At 43.2% G+C, this 20,457-nt stretch overlaps 1 protein-coding gene across 1 annotated transcript in view; it reads right to left on the minus strand.

Annotated features, from left to right (window-relative positions):
• The window catches only part of LOC119538676 (IQCJ-SCHIP1 readthrough transcript protein), an 802,368-nt gene that overhangs the window by 663,938 nt on the left and 117,973 nt on the right, over positions 1 to 20,457 (minus strand).

Consider the following 20,457-nt stretch of genomic DNA (forward strand, 5'->3'; position numbering starts at 1 on the left):
AAATTAATGGAGTGTCAAAGAAAAGGTGCCATTGGTCTCTTTGGTTGCTAGCAGCAGAAACTGACTGGTTAACTTAGGGAAAAGGAATTCATCAAAAGGCTATGGGGTAGCTCATAGAATTAAAAGGAAAGCTGAAGAGCCAGGTCTTGGGAAAGACATGAATCAAGGCTAGCTTAGAGGATCTGAGTGGCAGCATCAAATGGGTGGCCTGTTCCATCAGAGCCACAGGGATGAACATATGCTAACCACTTTCAATCTTGTATTATTCTGCTAAGATACCAGTTCCCAGGAAGAGAGCACCTGACTAATCTAGCCAGGCTCACAAAAACCTCTTGGCGAGAGCAGGGCAAACATCCTGATTGACAGTCTCAGCAAGATTGATAGTCCCAAATAGGGAAGAGGTAGTTCCCCAAAGCAAAATTGTGATGCTGTTACCTAAAGAAAGGCAAATTGACGTAGGGTACACAAAAACTAAGGGATTCTACCACAATATGCAATAGTGTTTGGTAAACTGCACAGCACCACATAAATACAAGTTGTAGTCATTACGACTCTATTGATGGAGAAAGTTGGGGGGGGGGGGGGAGGAAAAGTAGGAAATGGCTTATTTTTAAATGGAAGGTAGAAAATAGAGAAAATGGTGGCTAGAAGAAGAGTTGGAGGGTTTGAGTGCATTGCACTGAAGAGGGAGGAAATAAAACCAGAAAACAGGAGATAACAGTAGAATCAAGTTTCCAGAAGAGGGGCAGAGGATGGGATCACAAAGATGGAGGAAGTGGCCTGGGCCAACACTCCCATCTCTGAGACAGGAAGGAGGAAATAGATAAGATAAAGGAGAGAAGAAAAATACTGTGGGAAGTTGAGGAATGGCCCTCCCAGTTCATTCTCCTAATGTTTTTAACAAATGGAAGATGGTACCCAGGGCTGGGGAGGAGGGCTACAGAGAATACTGAAGAAAGCAGAAAACCTGAAACATTTTACAATTTCGAAGCAGAAATATTGAAGTTGCCAGTATTTGCATGCTACAGAGAAAGGTATCATTCAAATTCTCAGTCATCACTCAGAGTGCTCACATGAGGGAAATCCATCCACACTGCTGGCTGTGCTGCTCTACATGAGATGTGCTGCATGGTGCAGAAGTGCTTGTTGCTTGTCAATCTGGAAACAAATGTGTGAGACCAGTGGGAGGAGCGCAGAGTAGGAGCTCAGCAAGACCTGCAACCTGCATCCAACAAGACCTGGATCTCATGCTCAGTCTAGATCCACATCAGCATGTGCCTGCCTGCTGCCCCTTCAGAGCACCTGTGTGCCACTCAGGTAACCACTAACAGGCAGAATGCAGAGGTACACAGTCCTTTCAGTCTCACGTAGTCCCACTTGGAGCCTCTCTGTTCTGTCAAAATCTCCTACCTCCAATCACATACCAGCATAGATCACCTCTCTTTGGAATTCACCCAACAGCAGCCTCCTCCTCTCTCACACACAGAGGTCTTGCCTTCTCATATACCCAAGGACCCAGCCCTGTTATGCACACAAAGACTCATCCCTCATTACAACAGATTAAAAAGGCTACAAATTCTTTACATTCCTCCCATCAAAAGATGGACCCTATATTCCCTCCCCTTGAATCTAGGCAGATTCTGTGACTGCTTTAACCAACTGAATGTGGCAGAAGTGATACTGTGCCATTTTCTGGGTCCAAGCCTTGAGAAACTGACAGATTCTACTTCCTGTCTCTGGGAACACTAACTGGGGAAGCACTAGCTCTGGGAAAGCCAGCCACCACATCAGAGCTCCCACTACCCTAAGACTTTCAGGCTGTGAAAAAGCTCAAGCTAGCCACTTGCAGCGATATCGGGCCAGCCTGCCTCAACTGCTCCAGGCACGAGAAGGAAGACGACTTCTTCGACATTCCAGCCTCAACAGATGTGATCGAGAGGAAAACCAAGGAACAGCCAGAACTGAGGAGGCAGATATTTGTCCCCAGTTAAGGCATCCCAGCCATCTACAGCCATTTGAGCCATCATCCCACCTGAGACTGCAGTCACAGAGGAGCAGGGATAAGACATCCTTGCTGTGTCCTGCCTAGATTTCTGACCCACAAAACCATGAGATATAATAAAATAGTGGCTGTTTTATCCACTAAGTTTCAGAAGATTGTTACGCAACAGTAGATAACTGTAATACTGCCTCATAAACACGGGCCCAGGCTTTCATACATGGAGCCTCAACCCTTTCATATGCAAAGGTCTCTGCTCTGTCCTGCCTGTTGGGACCTGTTTCTCTCTCACAACAGTCATGACCCTCTGATGGTCACAGAGAACTGACCCTGTGATACGCACAAGGGTTCAGTCTCCTCACACCTGGGGACTTGCCCTCTCACCACATGGGGCAAAGCCCTATACTTACATGGAGACCCAGCCCTTTCACACACAGGGATCTGTCTTCTTATAACCATAGAAAACTGTCCTTCACACACACACACACACACACAGGGACTGAATCCTCTGCCACCTGGTGACCCAGCCTACTCACACACCTGGAACAGCACCTTCTTATACCCACTTGGAGAGTGGTGCCCATTTTGGTGCCCTGCCCTGTCATAATCAGGACACATCTCTCACAAACAGGGCCCAGTGCCCCCTACCTCCCTTTTCTCTCTCTCACACACATGCACACACACAGATGCTGCCTCCTCACACACTGTCATTCTCTTTTCAATCATACCCCTGCACTAACCAGTGGCTTTGTATAGACAATGAGGCTACCTTGAAGTCTGGTGCACAAGTTCATCCTAATGGCAGACATTTGAGACCTCTTAGGAGCGGAGATGGCGATGGAGCAGACTGCTTGGCAAAGGAGTAGGAGGCTATGCATGATGTTTTGGGCCATGTTGTAACAAAAGGAGCACACAGTGAACTGCAAAAATGGAAGACCCTCCACGCCTATCCCTCACCATCGCTGTGAACTTCACAAGTGCCCTTACCTCTTTGAGCCACACTTTCCTTGACTCTAAAATGGACATGATTGCTTCACAGACCACACCCTCCAGAACTGTTGTTGACATGCTCAGACCAGTTCCCTGAGTCCTTTGGTAAACAACCCTACACTAGATGACCCATGAAAAGCGAGCAGAGGCCCCTCTTCAGCTCACTCAGTGACGCTGGGAGTTTGCGTCTTGAATAAAGGAGGAACAAGTCTTCATAAGCCAGCAAAAGTTATTTAATTCTGGGGTAAGCATAAACAGCCAGCAGAAAGGAATTCAGTTAATGACACATTTCCTAGAAAGCTAGATCCACTAACAGCTATCAGGTAAGAGTCAAACAGCAGTTAGAAATGTAAGACTCAATTAAAAACCCATTGTACCTTATCAAAAAGAATCTGTGTTACTTGTCTGTGGGCTCAGCTGTGATCATCGAGCTGAAAAGAAAGCTGACTGAGGCAGCTCCTTTCTTTTCTCAAATGGCACACACAGCAATCTCCACAATTGTGCTCCATAGCCGTTAAGACAGGGCCAGAACAAGCACGGTGATTGGGCATTTAAAATTTGCTTAACACATCATCAGAGAGACTCCCTGTGCTTTGGCAGTTGGGGTACAAACTGGGAGAGTCAGCAGGATCAAGAGGAAGCACAAAGGAACAGCCACCATCTTTACCTTATCTGCTTGAAGAGAGGACCAAGGTGGGTCCGGCCAAAGAGACTGTGGGGATGCACAGGAGGCATCTGGGAGAGCCAAGCTAGTGGAGGCTCCCCGGGGAACAGACACCGAAGAACCTGCTGTTAAATAGCATCATCATTTTTTTATTCTGTTTTGGTAAACCATCTGGCTCTTACTTTTCATGTTTAGAACACGATGCTAATCTACCAGTGATTTTTACCTTCCCTTCCAAAAGGAAGACTGTGGTTTATAGGTGAGGATAAATTTTAGCCACTAGAATCTTAGTGTTAAAAATCTTTAAATTTATAAATGGATTTTTGAGAGGCTAATGAAACTATAGGCATTATTCCCTGAAAATATGTGTCTATACTTACACGTGAATTTTGCATACAATTTCAGGTAACCTATGAGTCAATAGGACCTTAAGTGATTTGCCTGGGCTCACATACCAGTTAGAGGAGGCTGAGATAGAAGCTACATTTCCTGGCTTCCACTGTAGTGCTATGTCATGCTCCTACATTCTATGCATTGGAAAAGCAGACTTCCCAAGTGAGTCAACCAAACTGGAAGTTCCATGAGGGCAGGGGCTCTACAGTTCTGTTCTCCAACCTAGCACCTAAGTGCCCAATAAATAATTGACTTGTTCACACACTGACGGAGAAGAGAAAAAACATCAAATAAAGAACTATTCTCAACAGTTTTGTTTTTAATACTGTCATCTTATGCTTCCAACTTTAGGCAGACTTGGACTTCCATTCAGTTTGTTCCAAAACAAATTCTCCTCTCTCTCTCTCTCTCCCCTGCCCCCCTCTCCTTCTCTCTCTCTCTCACCCATAAACACACAAAGAATCACCCAGTGATGCTTATATAAATGCACTGGCATTAAAAATATCATACAATCATGTTTTAATGACAACATTGTTGTCTCTAAATCTCACTTTTTCTCCACTAATATGCTTTATTGTTCACAAATACCTTTGGTTGGATTTTTCTGAATCACAGTACCATATAAAATCCATATCTTCACTTTCTAAAACAACTGCAGAGTGGGTTCTATTGGCTATAGAGTTACTAAATCAGATTACAATTAGTTTTAACTTGCATCAGCATATATATACAAAATAAATACAGGTCCTCATATAATTATTAAATTCAATTAGCCTATTATTCTTCAGTTTCTTTACTAGTGTCTTTTCCTCTTGGGGGAATAAAAGAATATGTTCCTTACCTCTCTCACTTCATACTCCAAACATGTCAATTTCAAAGCCCCTTCAGAATTACTAATGAATTTCTCTTAGCTTTTACTTCATTGCCTTCTTTATCTCTTTCTGTCTCTCCACTCTCAGATTCTATAAATTTCATTAAACCATGAAAGCTCCTTGTCTGAACACAGAACTCCCTATACTTAGTTCTCTAACACCACATTTCTATTATATGCAACTTGATTGCAGATAGAAGCCCCACCTCTAGCTTTCTCCCCTCATCTTTCTATGAAACTTATTAAAAGTCAGTAAAAATATCTTGAGTGTAGATTTGATATGATGGAGAGGGAGCTTTTATCTCTCTGTTCCAGTACAGTCAGGGAAAGGGCATATGGTTTGAGCTTAATTCAATTTTGCCTCCAGGACTTTTAATCTTCAACAAGGAGCAGAAGGACTAAATAATCAGGTTCAATCTAGTGGCTGCACCCTAATATGACTCTTCTTCCCAGAAGACCATGCCTGGGGGCTTCTGCTTTCTGGATCTCCAGTCTGCCCATCCATCCTGAGACCTCCATACCACCATCAACATTGCCAATCAGTTCCCTTTCACATAAGCCAGCCAGAGCAATTTCTGCTGCTGCAACCAAAGAACCCTGAATGATTGGCTTTCTCTGATGCCACGTCTTCAATCATAGCACTAGAAGGTGGTTAGCTGCTTCTCCTTTACTAGCTATTTCAGAAGGTAGCTCTGCCCAGGGGAAGAAATCCCTGAATGAGGAAATAAGACATCTGGATACTGGTCCTGGCCATGCCTGGCCATGGCTCTCAATGCTTGCTACATAGAAGGTGCCAGTTTACACTTATTGTACACTTACTATGCACCAGCATTGTACATTACATATAGTAAAAACAACCCTACGAGGTAGTTACAGTTATCCCTATTTTTTGAATTGGAAAACTGAGGCATACGGAGGCAAAGTATCTTGCCCAAAGTCATGCAGCTAGGAAGTAACCCAGAAAATCTGGCTCAAGGATATGTGCTCTTAGCCGTTGCACTATGTTGCCTCTCCAGGTCTTGGTGTCCTTTTCTTTGTTGTAATTCATCTAGTTTGAGTATCCTGTCTCTGCCTTGAAGAGATTTGTGCTCTAATTGTAGAGGATTGTGACCCAGTTTGATGGGTCCAGGACTTCTCCATATGTGATTGTTTAATGCTTTAGCTCTCCACAAAAGGACTTGGTCCCTCCCTTCAGCTTCAAATGAGTGTTACTTCTGAATGATGTCCTCAGAACCTGTTTAATCAGAATAGAGGACATTTTTCTTATTGCTGTATCAACGATCTTTACCTTAGCTGTCTGAATATGCAAACATTTAGACCTACTGTCTTAGTTTCCCAGCTGCTATCACAATACCACACAACGGGTTGACTTAACAACAGGATTTACTGGCTCACAGATTCATTGGGTAGAAGGCTTGCTTCTCTCTGGGTTTGGTAGCATTCTGGCTGGTCAGCAATCTTCAGGTTCCTTGGCTTTCCCATCCCATGGTGATGTTCTTTCCTTTATCCTCCAGCTTCTTCTCGACATGGCTTTCTCTTCTTAAAGCCTCCAGCAACAGGGGTAAGGCTTCATTCAGCTGGGCCACACTTTAACTAAAAATAATATCTTCAAAAGGTCCTATTTTCAATGGGTTCACACCCATGGAAATGGATTAAGATTAAGAACATGTTTTCTTCTGGGACACATAACTCAACCTACCACAACTACCACAACAATGGAAAATATTTCAGATATCTAAGACCAGAAATAATGAGAGGAATCACATAGAGTGAATATGTGATAAAAGGGTTTAATCTTCCCTCTGTGCCAAACAAATGGAGGCAGACATCCAGAAAGGAAAATCACAAGTTGGGAGTCTCTCTGATTAACCAAAGGTTTATTTAGACTTTATTATTCAATGCTTTCTTCAGTCTTATTTTTAGTGCTTAAGTTCAGGAGCAGTTGGCTTTTCAAATTCAGTGGCGTTCCAAATTCCTGGATTCTCTCTATTCCTTTCCATCTCTAATGTTGAACCAGTCATTTTTTGCTGAAGTTTAAGGCTTTCTTGAATTCCTTGTTAAAAGCGGCCAGAGAGAGCCAACACATGCTAATAGTTAGGCTCTCTCCATCCCTTTCCTTTACCACTACAGTCTCAGTCAGCATGTGGTCTGCCTTCCAAGTTACAGGTGAAACCTGTACCATTTCCAAATGTTCTGCCACTGTGTAATACAGGTCACCAACTTTCCAACCTGAAATATCTGTTTCCTTACTACCTGACTACAAATTTAGAACAATATAGTTTAGGTTTTTATAATGGCAGTACTCTATGGTACCAATTTTTGTATTACTTAAGGTAATATAAGTTGTTTTAACAAATAGAGCTCAAAGAGCATGAGGTTTCTGACAAAACTGAAGTTTATTTTTTCCTGATACAGGCCCATGTGGGGTTATGAGTTGGTGGATGGCTTTCTTTCATGAGGTAATTGTGTGGCCCAGGCCCTTTCCATCTTGTGGCTCTGCCATTGCTCATATCCTAGTGGTCATCATTCACATCTAGCCACAGAAAGGGAAAAAGAACATGTTGCAGCCACAGCCACATCTTTAAGTCTTTTGGCCCTGGAATGGCATGCTTCACTTCAACTCATGTTCCACTGGCTAAAACTCACTTGTTCTGCAACACCAATCTGCAAGAGAAGCTAGAAAATGTAGTCCAGTTCTGTTCCTGGAAGGAAAAGGAGAGTATGGATTTGGGTCATCTGGTCTGCTCCTGTGAGGTGTGGGGTAATTGCCTGATTGGTTCTACTGTAGTGTTAGAAGGTAGCAGAAGTTACATGGGAGTTATGCATCTATTCATAGGTTTTAAGATCCCATGACTTTCCATCTATAACCTTCCTCAGATCACTGATTTCAAAATAGTATTGCCCGGCTTTCAAAGTCGTTTCATTAAAAGTAGGGAATCGTGGAATATAATGGAAAGGACACAGATTTTAGCATTAGAGTTGTTTTTGAATTTTGGATTGATCTGCTAAGTAGCTATTTAATCTCTAATGAGTTATTTTATTTCCCTGAAATCTTTTTTTTTCCCAAGGAAAAATAAAAACCCTTTACCCATGATTATCTTTTCCATCCATCTTACAGTCTAACCAATGATATCTCAATGGCACAGCTAACAACTGATTACTTTTATAGAGAATGGGCTCAAGGGAAGTAAATGCACCCTCAGCTATATTTCTAAGTTTATGGGGAAAATTAAATACTATATTTGTTCTACTCTAGCAGCACGCTTTGCATATACTAGATGCTCAGTAATGTTAGATCCCTTCATATTTTTCCTTTCTCTTTTTAGTTGTTTAGAATCAGAGAAACTTGCCTTTGTGAGGAAATGTTGGTGCAGTGAAGTGCACACACTTTCTACTTGATTAAGATTTCACAGTCCATCTAGTTACCCTACAACCACTGAAGAAACATCTCTGTTTCTGCAGCACATTCTTTGTTTAATAGGATAAAGCTCATTTCGGAGATTGCTGGAGAGCACTTTTCATTAGGATTTACAGGACCCACTTTTAAAATGCATGGCTTGAGGGTATTTACAATTCAACCAGAGAATCATTGTACACTGAGGAGAAAGCAACCTTCCCCAGACCACTGGTGCAAACTAGAGGCCACAGAACAAATCAGCCCTTGGGGCATGGTTGATTGGTGCTATGCTAGTAAAAAAGTGAATTGGTTTCCAACATTTAAAAACCAGGGCATCACATTACATTCGAATTTCTGGCTTCTGGTGAGAAATGGGAAAAGCTGGCCATACGGGGCCACTTTACCACATTCACTCAAGGGTAGTGCTCCCTCGGAATGCGACAGAAACCCTCCAGTTTGTCTCTATTCCCCCGTCCCCTGCCTTTGCTTATCTATGCTCCCTACCTCAGTCTTTTGGCGACCAAGATTGTAACTCTTGTTCTGGATCCTATGCACTATAAGGTATAACCAGATTTTTACTTATGTAACTCCTATTCTTTCAGGGAAAATCTGTTGACTCAAACCATGTTATTTTCTAACTTTGCTAACATTCTGTAAAAATCATTCTCACATTTGATAATGTGCCTCTCACCAGCTGATTCAGAGTGGACTCAGATGCCATGACTAGATCTGTATTTCAGCAGCTTTATCTGGATCGGAGATGGCTTGGAGGAGGGAAAGAATGGAAGGTAAGAGAAATGGTTTAGGAGAGAGGGAAGGTGATATGAACAAAGGCAATGGAGAAATGACAGATGTGGAAGATTTCGAAGAGGCAGAATATAGAGGACCTAGAAATTGATTGGATTTTAATATTGACTTAAACTTTGCCTCCTCCATGAGGCCTTTCTGGGCTTTGCACACCCACACTCTCATTTCAGTCAGACTCTATTGCTCATTTGTTTCTTTCTACCTAACATTCTAATAGGTTGCTTGCATGCAAGTGGCAGAGGAAACATAGGATACAAAGATAAATCCTAAATGTGGGTTGGGAAGACTCACCAGGTGCCATTAATAAAGCCAAAGAATTCATAGGCATATGGGCAACATTTTCTTTTTGAGGGAATGTAGTGGGTAGCATGGTGAAAGGCTGGAAATGAGGGAAGTTAAAGAGTTGTTTGTCACATAAAATTCAAGCATTGGATGGAGACGTCCAAAAAGCAGTAGTATAGCATAATAGTCAAGCATATGGCCTCTAGAACCAGAATGCCTGCCTTCGAATCCTAGTTCTACTACTTCCTAGCTGTGTGATATTGGATAAGCTACTTAACCTCTCTGTCTTAATTTCTCTGAGAAATTGGAATTAATAATTGTGCCAACCTCCTAAGGGTAGTGAAGGAGTGAGGGACCACAGAAGAAAACGTGAGCATCATAGGGGTAGATGATGAATGTGCTCCCTTGGGAAGACACTGCGGTGAGGGAAGAAAGCTGAGGATAGAGTCCAGCTTGGAGGCAGAGCAGCAGACGGAGCCCTAGAGCTTCAGTTCAAATGCGGCTGAATATTTTAATCACCTAGAGATTTTCCAAAACCTGCTGATTTTGTGTCCCATTCCCAGAGATTCTGATTGAATTGTTCTGGCACCTGCCTGAGTACTGGGATTTTTTTTTAAAAAGTTACCCAGGTGTTTCCAGCATACTGCCAAGCTTGAGTACCAATTCCCTAAAGTAAGACATAAAAGAGCCCATTTCTCATTTTAAAATGGGCCCCATCCATTGAAACTTAGATTTAAGTGTCAACAAAGTTGTTTCTTATAACATTACTGTATATCAAGGACTTGTTAGAAAATATAATAAAAAATAATAGCTACCATTTTCTAACAATTAGAGTAAAATAGTATAGTGATTATGAGCATGGACTCTGAAATTAGGTCTGGGTTCCAGTCACAGCTCCACCACTTACTTAGCTGTGTGCATATAGGAAAGTTACTTATCTGTGCTTTGCTTTCCTCATCTCTATTATGAGGATGATATTATTATCTATCACACAGAGCTTTTTGCTGGGTGAATGCATTCGTATATGACAAGGACTTAAAACAGTGCCTGGCACAGAATAAACACTCAAGACAGATTTGCTGTTACCCTTATTGTCATTCTTGTGTGTTTGTCCTATGTCAGATACTGTGCTGTGTACTTCATAAGCAACAGGATTAATTACTGAGCTATTCATTTGTGTCTTGTCCTTCTGCTACTGTGGATTCATCAGCAAAAATAAAGTGAAGATGAATTTTCCCTTTTCCTCTGAAGAGATGCTCTGATAGATTTGAGTTCTGAGTCTTGGGCTCATTTGCATTGTTGGGGTGACAGCTTTTGTGTTTCAGGCCCAGCTAGAAGGTTGAAGCTGGTCTGTACCAGGTATTGTGGATACTGTTGTACATTACCAGGATACCCTTTCAGGGCCAAGGCACTGAGGTCCCCAATGCCAGGAGTGTTGGCTGTAGATCCTCCCTGGGAACTGCCCTTGGCAAAAGGAACTGCCTCATACAAAATCACATCCCTTCCCTGGGTCCATCCACATCCAATGAGTGGTCAATATAGGGATACAAATGCATGGTTTCCTTACAGCAATTCAAGACATTTCTGATGGAAGAGCAAAGCTCCAGTGTTCTTAGTGGAGTCAGCCAAGACCTTTTTGCATTGATCTCACTGGTAACCTCTCCCTTTTTGCCCAATCCTGCTACCATCAGTCCTTCACAGGAATTGTTCCTAAAAGCACACCCAAATAAATATTCTGCACACAGGTCAATATTTATTTTCCAAGGAATCTGAGCTAAGCAGTTGATGTAAGAGAGATCCAACCAAGGAGTCTCTAAGATAGGATTTTGGAGATGGGGCATCTACTAGCCAGCTGGCAATGAAGATTCAATCACTGGCAGTAGAGTGAGAATGGATAGCTGCTGGCAAGTTTTAGCAGTGCAATTGTTAAAACTGTTACTAATGGTAAACTTCAAAGAGATACCAGTGGAAGGGAATGCACTGGCAGATGCAGCACATCAGGTGTTTGGGAGGTTCTAGGGGAAATAATAATTATAAGAACAATTGAATTGCATGGCTCTTGCTTAGTGCAACCAATGTACTGGAAAAAGATAATGAAAGAAAGAGAGGAGTGATTGACTACTAATTCAGGGAACAGTGTAAAATTCAGACAGCTTCCTTGGCAGCATATATAAAAGGCTCTTATCTCTGACCCAGGAGAGGGTAGTAGTTCAGTCAGAAAAAGCAGAGGATGAGGTCAGGGATTTAATCATAAAGGTAGTGGAATTCACTACCTCAGCAAGTCTGCTGTGAAAAATTAGGCAGTTTGAGAAAGAATGGGAGCTTGAGACATGAGATCAGGACACCTGGCTTGACACTGTTGAAAACTGTGAAACTCCTAATCCTGCTGAACCATTTGGTTTGCAGAAGAGGCCCACTGCTCCCTGTTAAAGACTAACCCCATTGCTTAAAGTTAATACTATAGAGACCTTTGACTTGAAAGACAATATGTGCTACTCCCATCTGTGCTCTTGACCAACAAACCAATAACCAGGGTCAAGCTATAATATAACCAACTGAAGAAGTATTGGGGCTCCTACAGGAGGAAAGCAACTACACTCTGAAGGAGATGAAGGACCTAGCAGTGTGTACCAGTAGAAGTCAGGAGTGTATGTATGGGACTGGATCCTGAGGATGTTGGATCAAAGGGGCAGAAAATAAAGTTGAATAAGGCAGAGTTGATAGACACAGGAGCACACTTCAGTGACATGGGATTTAAAACTCTGTCAAGGACTCTGGGAGATGATGCTGTCAAGGGAAACAAAGTTCCCAGTATAATCAAAGCTGCAGTTTTTGTTTTGTTTTGTTTTGTTTTGTTTTTTGAAAGAGGAACTGCTTGAGCAGAGAGATCTCAAACCTGGAAAGTCAGAGTGAGAATCTCAATAGCCATCTGTTTACAGCTACTTATAAAGGCATTTAGACAATTTCCAAGTGGGGTGCTACAATGACTAGCTGACATTAAAGTTTCTTATTACATAGGAGGGTGGGGTCTTATAAAGTAGGAAACATGTACATTGATAGGTGTTCTAGTTTACTAATGCTGCCGGAATGCAAAACATCAGAAATGGATTGGCTTTTATAAAAGGGGGGTTATTTGGTTACAAAGTTACAGTCTTAAGGCCATAAAGTGTCCATCAACAAAGGGTACCTTCACTGGAGGATGGCCAATGATGTCTGGGAAATCTCTGTTAGCTGGGAAGGCACGGGGCTGGCATCTGCTCCAAAGTTCTAGTTTCAAAATGGCTTTCTCCCAGGACATTCCTCTCTAGGCTGCAGTTCCTCAAAAGTGTCACTCTAAGTTGCTCTTAGGGTGTTTGTCCTCTCTTAGCTTCTCCAGAGCAAGAGTCTGCTTTCAATGGCCGTCTTCAAACGTATCTCATCTGCGGCTACTCTGTCAGTTTCTGTGCATTCTTCAAAGTGTCCCTCTTGGCTGTATCTCCTCTTCAAAATGTCACTCTCAGGTGCACTGAGTTCCTTCTGTTTGTCAGCTCATTTATATGGCTCCAGTGATTTAATTTAGACCCACCCTGAATGGGTGGGGTAACACCTCCATGGAAATTATCCAATCAGAGTCATCTCCCACAGTCGGGTGAGGTGCATTTCCATGTAAACAACCTAATCCAAACATTTCAACTTAATTCCCACTAATATGTCTGCCCCACAAGATCACATCAAAGAATATGGCTTTTTCTGGGGGACATAATACATTCAAACCAGCGCAGTAGGTATGGTGTGCTTGTCCACTCTGAGAACCTATCTCCACTGGACCAAAACTGGCTTATTACAATTTGTTGCTTAACTACAATTCTGTGGGGTGTGTTCCAGTTTCTTAAAAAGCCCCTGAAGTCAATTACCTTTGTCTTATGGAAATTTAGCCATTTTATTTTATGTAACAGTGATAACATGCTGGTAGAAAGGCCCTGGGAAGCTTGGAGAAAGTGATGGCTCACACTAAGGCTTGCCATAATTGCCATGGCAGATGATGGAAGGAAAGATCAAAGAGCTCAGAGAAGCAGGATGCTAGAATGGGTAAATTATGTAAGACTGGAAAACCCATCAGACAGCTACTTTCAGTGGACTCAGTGGGCTCAGAGGGCACTCAATTTACCAAAGTGATAAGAAATGTGCTGCTAATAGGGCTATCAGCATCACTGAGAAACTCAATACTGGCCCTTCTCTGTAGTCTAGGGCTAATGGTAGGAGATGCTATTATAGACCTGAGTCCCTGATAGCACTGGAGCTGACAGGGTCCCCAAAGAATAAGGGCAGTTGGTGGCATATAACCATCAGAAACAAGATGGGTGCAATTATCATAGTAAGTGGCAAAGTCAGAGTGGCTACCAGGGCACTTAACCTACAAAGAGCTATGGAAATAGTTAATGGAACACAGAATCTTCACTGGCAAGATAGATGGACAGCCAACCAGGGTGTCAAACAGTCTGCACAATAAAAAAGAATCAAAAGGATTATCAGGAAGCCCAGGGTAATTTTTCAGTACAAATTTAAAAAAAAATTCCTCACCCAATTTTCATGTCTGAGCAAGTTTTCAGGCTTGAGCTGACTGAAGGAGAGGCTGAGTTACCAGGAGGAAGGGCCCATGGGCAAATGTAATGATTCCCTGGTCTTTCTTCAAAGGGACCTATAACCATGTACTCAGGTAACTACACTGAGGAAAGAGAAATATTGAAATATTTTGGGACTTCTAGGCATTGATACCCCTTGATGAACAAGTAGACAGAATGGCTCAGCCATTTGATGTTAGCCAGCACTGGTCTTTGACCATCCCAGAGCTGGCAGAATGGACGCACGAGCAAAGTAGCCATGGTAGCAGAGGTTGAGGATAGCCTGGGCCCAACAGCATGGTGTCCTTCACACCAAGTCTGATCTAGCTTTTCTGCTAACAAAGGTCCCATCTGCCAGCAGCAAAGCAGGATACTAACCCTCTCCACATGGCACCATTCGTTGAGAAGACCTACCATCCACTTGATTGCAAGTTGATTACATTGAATCCCATCTACTTGAAAGGGACAGTGATTCATCTGGAATTGACATATATTCTGGGTATGGGTTTGTCTCCTCTGCCTGCAGGGCCTCAGCTACTCTCCAAGGACTTACAGAGTGTTTGATCCACCAACATGGAACCACACATAATATCACATTGAACCAAGGAAACTGCTTAATTGAAAAGAAGGTGCAGCAGTAGGAATATTACCATGGGATTCACTACTCCTGTCACATACTGCACAATCCAGAAGCTGCTGGACACAGCTGACCTTCTGAAGGTTCAACTGAGGTCTCCACTTTGAGATGATACCCTTCAAGGCCGGCATGCACCAATAGGTAAAATATATGGAACTAGAACTAAAGGTTGGAAGTAGGCATGTTCCCGTTTCTCATCACTCCTAGTGACCCACTTGGGGAAATTGTGTTTCTCAGTTTCACAATTCTAGGCTCTGCAAGTCTATAGGTTCTGGTTTCCAGAAAGGGCATATTTCCACCAAGTGACACAGCCAAAGTCTGATTAAATTTTAATCTCTGACTGCCACCCAGTCATTTTGGGCTCTTTGTACCAGACCAACAAGCAGGGAAAGGAGCCACCATTCTGATAGAGGTCATCATAAGGCTGCCATTACACAATAAGGGCAGAGATGAAACAATCTGACACCCAGGTTGGTCCATTGGGCTGTCTCTTGGTACTGTCATACCCACTTGTGAAGATATATGCTCAAATGTAGGAGCCACAGACTGAGAAAGGCATGGTGACCAGGAATTCAAATCTTTCTTTGGGTCACTTCACAAAATAAACCACTTTGACCAGCAAAGGTGCTCAAAAGGGGAGACTAGTATGGGTAGTAGTAGAGGGAAGTAGAAGGATCAGTTGTGGCCCTGAGACTAGCTGCAGTGGCAAGGGTTGTGGTTCCTCTTCTAATCTTCCTCTTATAAGTTTCCCCCTGGAAAGAGACTAACCAGAATTTTGCAGACCTGTCCTGAAATGGAGCAAACTTCATATATGAAGGCAGTGGATACAAACAATGCAAGGGATAAACTGTAGTGGAGGCTGTGGAGCGCTCCTAAGATCCCCCTTCAGGACAAAGACACCCATTGCAGAGGTCAGGAATGTTGGCCAATGATAGCGCACAGATGAATGTCTCCAGGAATTGCTCCAGGCTCAAGAAGACTTCCTTGCCCAAGGTTACATCCCTCCCCACAGGCAGTCCACATCCAACGACTGGTCAACACAGGGCTACAAAAGCCAGGCCCTCTCACCTCAACTAAGGACAACTCTGAAGGGCCATTCTAGCCCCAGGGGTCCCAATGGAACTAGCTGACGTTTTTGTTGCAATTGCCTCACAGTTCAACTTCTCTCTTCCTTCACTCCCTCATATGTGTGGTTCATGAGAGCACTCAGCTATAAATTTCCTACATGCAAATATCCATCTCAGAGTCTGAGGGAGTTGGATCTATGGTATCAAAATAATGGTTTTGTAATTAAGGAATGAGAAAGTCTCCCTCCCCAACTTTGCCTCTGATGTAAGTGGCAACACCTGGATTCTAAAGGAGGTTTGTCTGTCTCCAAAGCACATAGTTATAAATAAAGAGAGATGCCAAGGAGGGTATGGCTAAAGGAGACAAAATTCTGATTTCTCCTAACAAGATCATATACCTAGGTATATATATAAAGCACCAATGCTTTAGGGATAAAACGGGTACGAGTTTCGTTAAGAGAGCTTTGCTCTTGCTGCCCTGGACTTACAGGACAGAGTCACTCCTCTGGGGAGGGAGCATCAGCTTCCTAAGGGCAATATTTTCATTAAAAATGTATGAAAGTATTTCAGTAGCCCCTCTGGTCTTGTCTTTGAAGAAGTAAACCTGAGATACTGACAAGAAAATCATCATAATGATAAAATATAGATCTCTATATATTCCCTAATGGGGAGAACAGGAAACCAAGCTTGTGTCTAACTGCCTCTGTTTCCTGAATAGAATTCTTAACCTTGGCCAGGATGTTTTCAGAACAGCTTTTTACTAGCATAACAGAGATAAAATCTCCCTGTTAAAATGGCTAAAATATTAGTTACCTCGGGGGGATGCTGTCAGGCTTTGCAAAGCACTTTGTAGCTCCTCAGATAAAAGCAGAGATAAACCTGCAGTGTTATTATTTTTCAACTTGGAGGGCGATTTGGCTAAGCTTCTGCATGAATTCACTCTAATAAACAAACTCCAAAGCCTTCCGTAAGCTATAAATCCTATCACCCACTTCATTTCAGTGATGACAGGGAAAACCAGATGCCCACTAGCTCTGTGGACCTGAGGAAGCATCATAGTCCCACCCTAGGGAACAAGAGAAACTGAGCTATGAATTTCAGATGGTGCGTAATGGGGTGAGTCATTGCTGCTCCCCAAACCCTGAGGTTTTCAGGGAAAATCTAGATCCTCAGTCTGGGAACAAATGCTCCATGATCTGACCCCAGCCTCCCTCTTCATCTTCTTAACTAACAGTGGAAGGGACAGCTAAGTGTATACCAAAATTCATGCTAAGCATGAATCCTTCCTGAGCCTAGAGTTTTTGCTGGGTTGCAGCTGCCCAACCACGGACTGCATTCTCCACTCCCCGTCAAATCCAGGTAAGGGCTGTGACCTGCTCACACTAAATGATACATCACTTCCAGGCCTGGGCGAAGGTTAAAAGGACTTGTAATTTTCCCACCACTGTTTGCCAATTAAATACCAAAGCCTGCAAATTCAGGAGATGGTGAATGACTGAATTGAAGAACCCCTGAGAATGCGAACATCCACATAGAGCTGTTACATGAGTAGAAAATAAACCTCTATTGTGTGAAACACTGAAATTTCATGTTTTATTTGGTATAATGCCTAGTGTAACCCAAACTGTACAGGAACACGTTTTGAGATGTTGCTATGTGTCAGGAACGTTTTCAAGCATTTATCCTAGATTATTTCTTTTAATCCTGACATCAACCCAAAAAGTTAGCTACTATTATTATCCCCATTTTACAGATCAGAAAAATGAGGCCCAGAAAAGTTGAGCAATCTGCTCAAGATCAAAGGGCTGGTAAGCAGTGAAGCCAGAACCAGCCCCCCAGTGCTGCCTCCAGTGCTCTCCCTTCTCTTTCTCCTCCGAACCCCTCAGGATACAGATCATTCACCTTGGGGCTAGTTTTACTGCCTTCCCTCTATCTTTTCCTGTCAAATCCAAGAAGGTATGGCTGAACTTCCAGCTGCTTGCGAAACAGTCCCTTCTCAGTCAGGATTTACCTCCCTTTTCCTAGCCTCATTCTGTCCATCGCTTGTCCTTCTGTTACCTAAGAAAATGCATTCCCTAGTCATCCTCCTGACAGAGTAACTGGTCCTTGTGTCGGCTTCCCAGATGAGACCGCGAGCCTGGGAAGTCAGCGCTACCTTACCTAGCCCAGAGCTTTGCACATTACCTGGCAGTGGCAGGCTCTCAGGAAATGTTTATTGAATCACACATGAAACACAGAATAGTGAGACATGTGGCAGCTTTCCTCAAAAGTGTGCCTTGAGAGAGCTGCAAGACTCTAGTGTAAAGTGATGGCACAAACCCAGACGAGTTAGCTTGGGGTGGGGGAGAGGCTTTCTCCAACTCATGGCAGCTGAGTGGGGGCTAATCCTGACCTCCTTCCCATCTCTGGTCATATACAGGGTGGGAACTAGGTACTCAAGGACACATTTCAGGAGCACTGGGATGGAAATGATTCCATCTAAAATTGTCTCTACCCTCCATGCCCGAGCCACAGCTTTCTGATGCCTGAACTTCTACAATTAAAGGTCCACTCCTTGATAAAGGCTGAAAATGAATACACTTCTAGGTATTCCTCTCATGCAAATGGATTTGTTAGGCCCTTTCCTGTGAGTGGGTTTTGTAAGGGAGACCAGAGAGAAAATGAGAACCCCTAGTGTGAGAACCCTGCAGCTTTAGGAGAGAGTGATCAGAATCCAGCACTGAGGGGAGAGATGGGAAAAGCACAGTTGGGGGCATGGAACACCAGCTTTGCCTGCTTCAGTGGTGCTCAGGGTGGCTCTGAGCCTGAGACTGGCCTCCTTGTGATCAGATCCCTGCTTTCGGAAGGGGGACAGCCAGTAACAGCCTCCCTGCCTTACCCCAACCTGGGTCTTCTTGAAAATGGACTAAAAAAATCCTACCCCTTGGCCCAGGTTAAATATCAATATGCTTTGGCAAAGATGCTGTAGCAAGTAGGAGTATCACAAAACTACCCTAGGGCAGCAAAACTAGGAAGATTTCATTTCTAGAGTTTCACTCCTATTTCTGTCGGTTTCAGGAATCCCCTGTCACTGTCTCCCTCTAGTGCCAGAGGATGAAGTTTGTGCAGCATATAAAAATGAGAGAGCCAGAATGTGCTAATACCTGTCTTGGATGTTCCAGGATTCAAGGTTTCAGCTGGCTGGTACCAAACTGTGAAGGGTTAAACATTGTTTTGTTAATTTTGATAGCTAAACCAGACAAAATATTTATCCATCCTCTTCCCCAGCCTTGGGGGCTGTGTCTGCTCAAACCCCAGCCTCCCCTTCCAAATTTACCATTCCTTTGACAGGACGGAGCAAGTTACCTGTTACAGGAGTTATTTCTTTGACTAGTAGTATTCCATCCCAAACATCCCACCATATCTTCTAAATCTTATCCTCTATTATGTTAAAGTTCTACTCCATGACACAGGATGTTACCCAGGCTAGCCTATATAGTACTAATTTCTATGTGCCATAAAGTCCCCAAAGGCTAAATAAAATATCCCTTTTCCCCCAACTCCATCAGCCCACCTAGAATTTCATGCTTCTGTCTGGCTTAAATCAGATCCCAGGTTAAGATGTAAATACCTCTAGAGGGAAAATTCTTAAAATCGTTAAGATGAACTGAGAATCTAAAAGTCAGCTTTTATTCACTCAACCACCCAACAATTATTCTCCTCACTTCTGACCAAGACTGTGCTTCCCTCTCTTTACCAAGCTGCCAGCCTTAATCCTTGTGCACTCCTACCCACTCCCTCCCTGTCCTGACTACCTTAAAATGAATCTTGCAGCTGTAAGATGGCAGAGAAAAACAACTCAGACTGCAGGGTGGAAAACAAAGGAAAATGGACAACTTCAGACCCTAACTTCTAAATATCAATCTTACCCGCAACCTCCCACGGCCCTCACCTCTCACCCCAGCCCTTATGCTGCTACCTGCTTCCCAGAGGCTCCTAAATTGACAGTTCCTTTCCTTTCTCACCCTTGGGGACTCCAGGTGGCCTTATGACTGCAAAGTAAACATTCAGAAGCAAGAGCTTCTAATTGCAAACTTGCTAAAACCTTACCCACCCCAGTAATCAACCCCCCATACTATCTGCCAGGGCTTTCCCTCCAACCCACTGTCAGCCCTTAAAAAGCAGAGGGTCCTTTGTTTTGACGGAGTTTAAGTCTACTGTCTCCCTCCCCCTAGAGCACACCCTGAATAAAGGCATCCTTATCTCTTTAATATTTTACATTTTTTTCCTCTGACATTTTCTACTATGAACTCGGAAAACTGGGTAAGGGGAACACTGGACTTTAAGTCACAAGGAGAAAGTATGGAAAGGAGGATAAAAAGGAAGGCAGAGAAGCCAGGCAGTGGCAGAGGCCTGTAGTGGATTATAGTCCAACATCTATAATCCCTCCTTCAAATAGTCCCCAAATATCCTTTAAGAACTTACCTCTCACTTAACCCTCAGCCATCAAGCTCGGGTGGAGTTGACCCCACTCCTAGCTCCAGTGAAAACTCTGATTGGCTTAAGCTAGTAAGCATGTCCCACCCACCCTTACAGTGATTGGTTAAAAAAAAAAAAACGGGCTTTGTAACCAATCAGGGGCAGTTCAAGAAATGCTTGCACAAGCCTTGTGGGGAAAAAGCTTTGCTCTTCCTGTGGATTGGGGTGCGTAGATGTGGGGCCTCAGACCACTGAAGCTGACATGTTACCAAGAAAAGAAAGAGACCCAGG

This window comes from Choloepus didactylus, chromosome 1 (assembly GCF_015220235.1).
Source record: "Choloepus didactylus isolate mChoDid1 chromosome 1, mChoDid1.pri, whole genome shotgun sequence".
Lineage (NCBI taxonomy): Eukaryota > Metazoa > Chordata > Mammalia > Pilosa > Megalonychidae > Choloepus > Choloepus didactylus.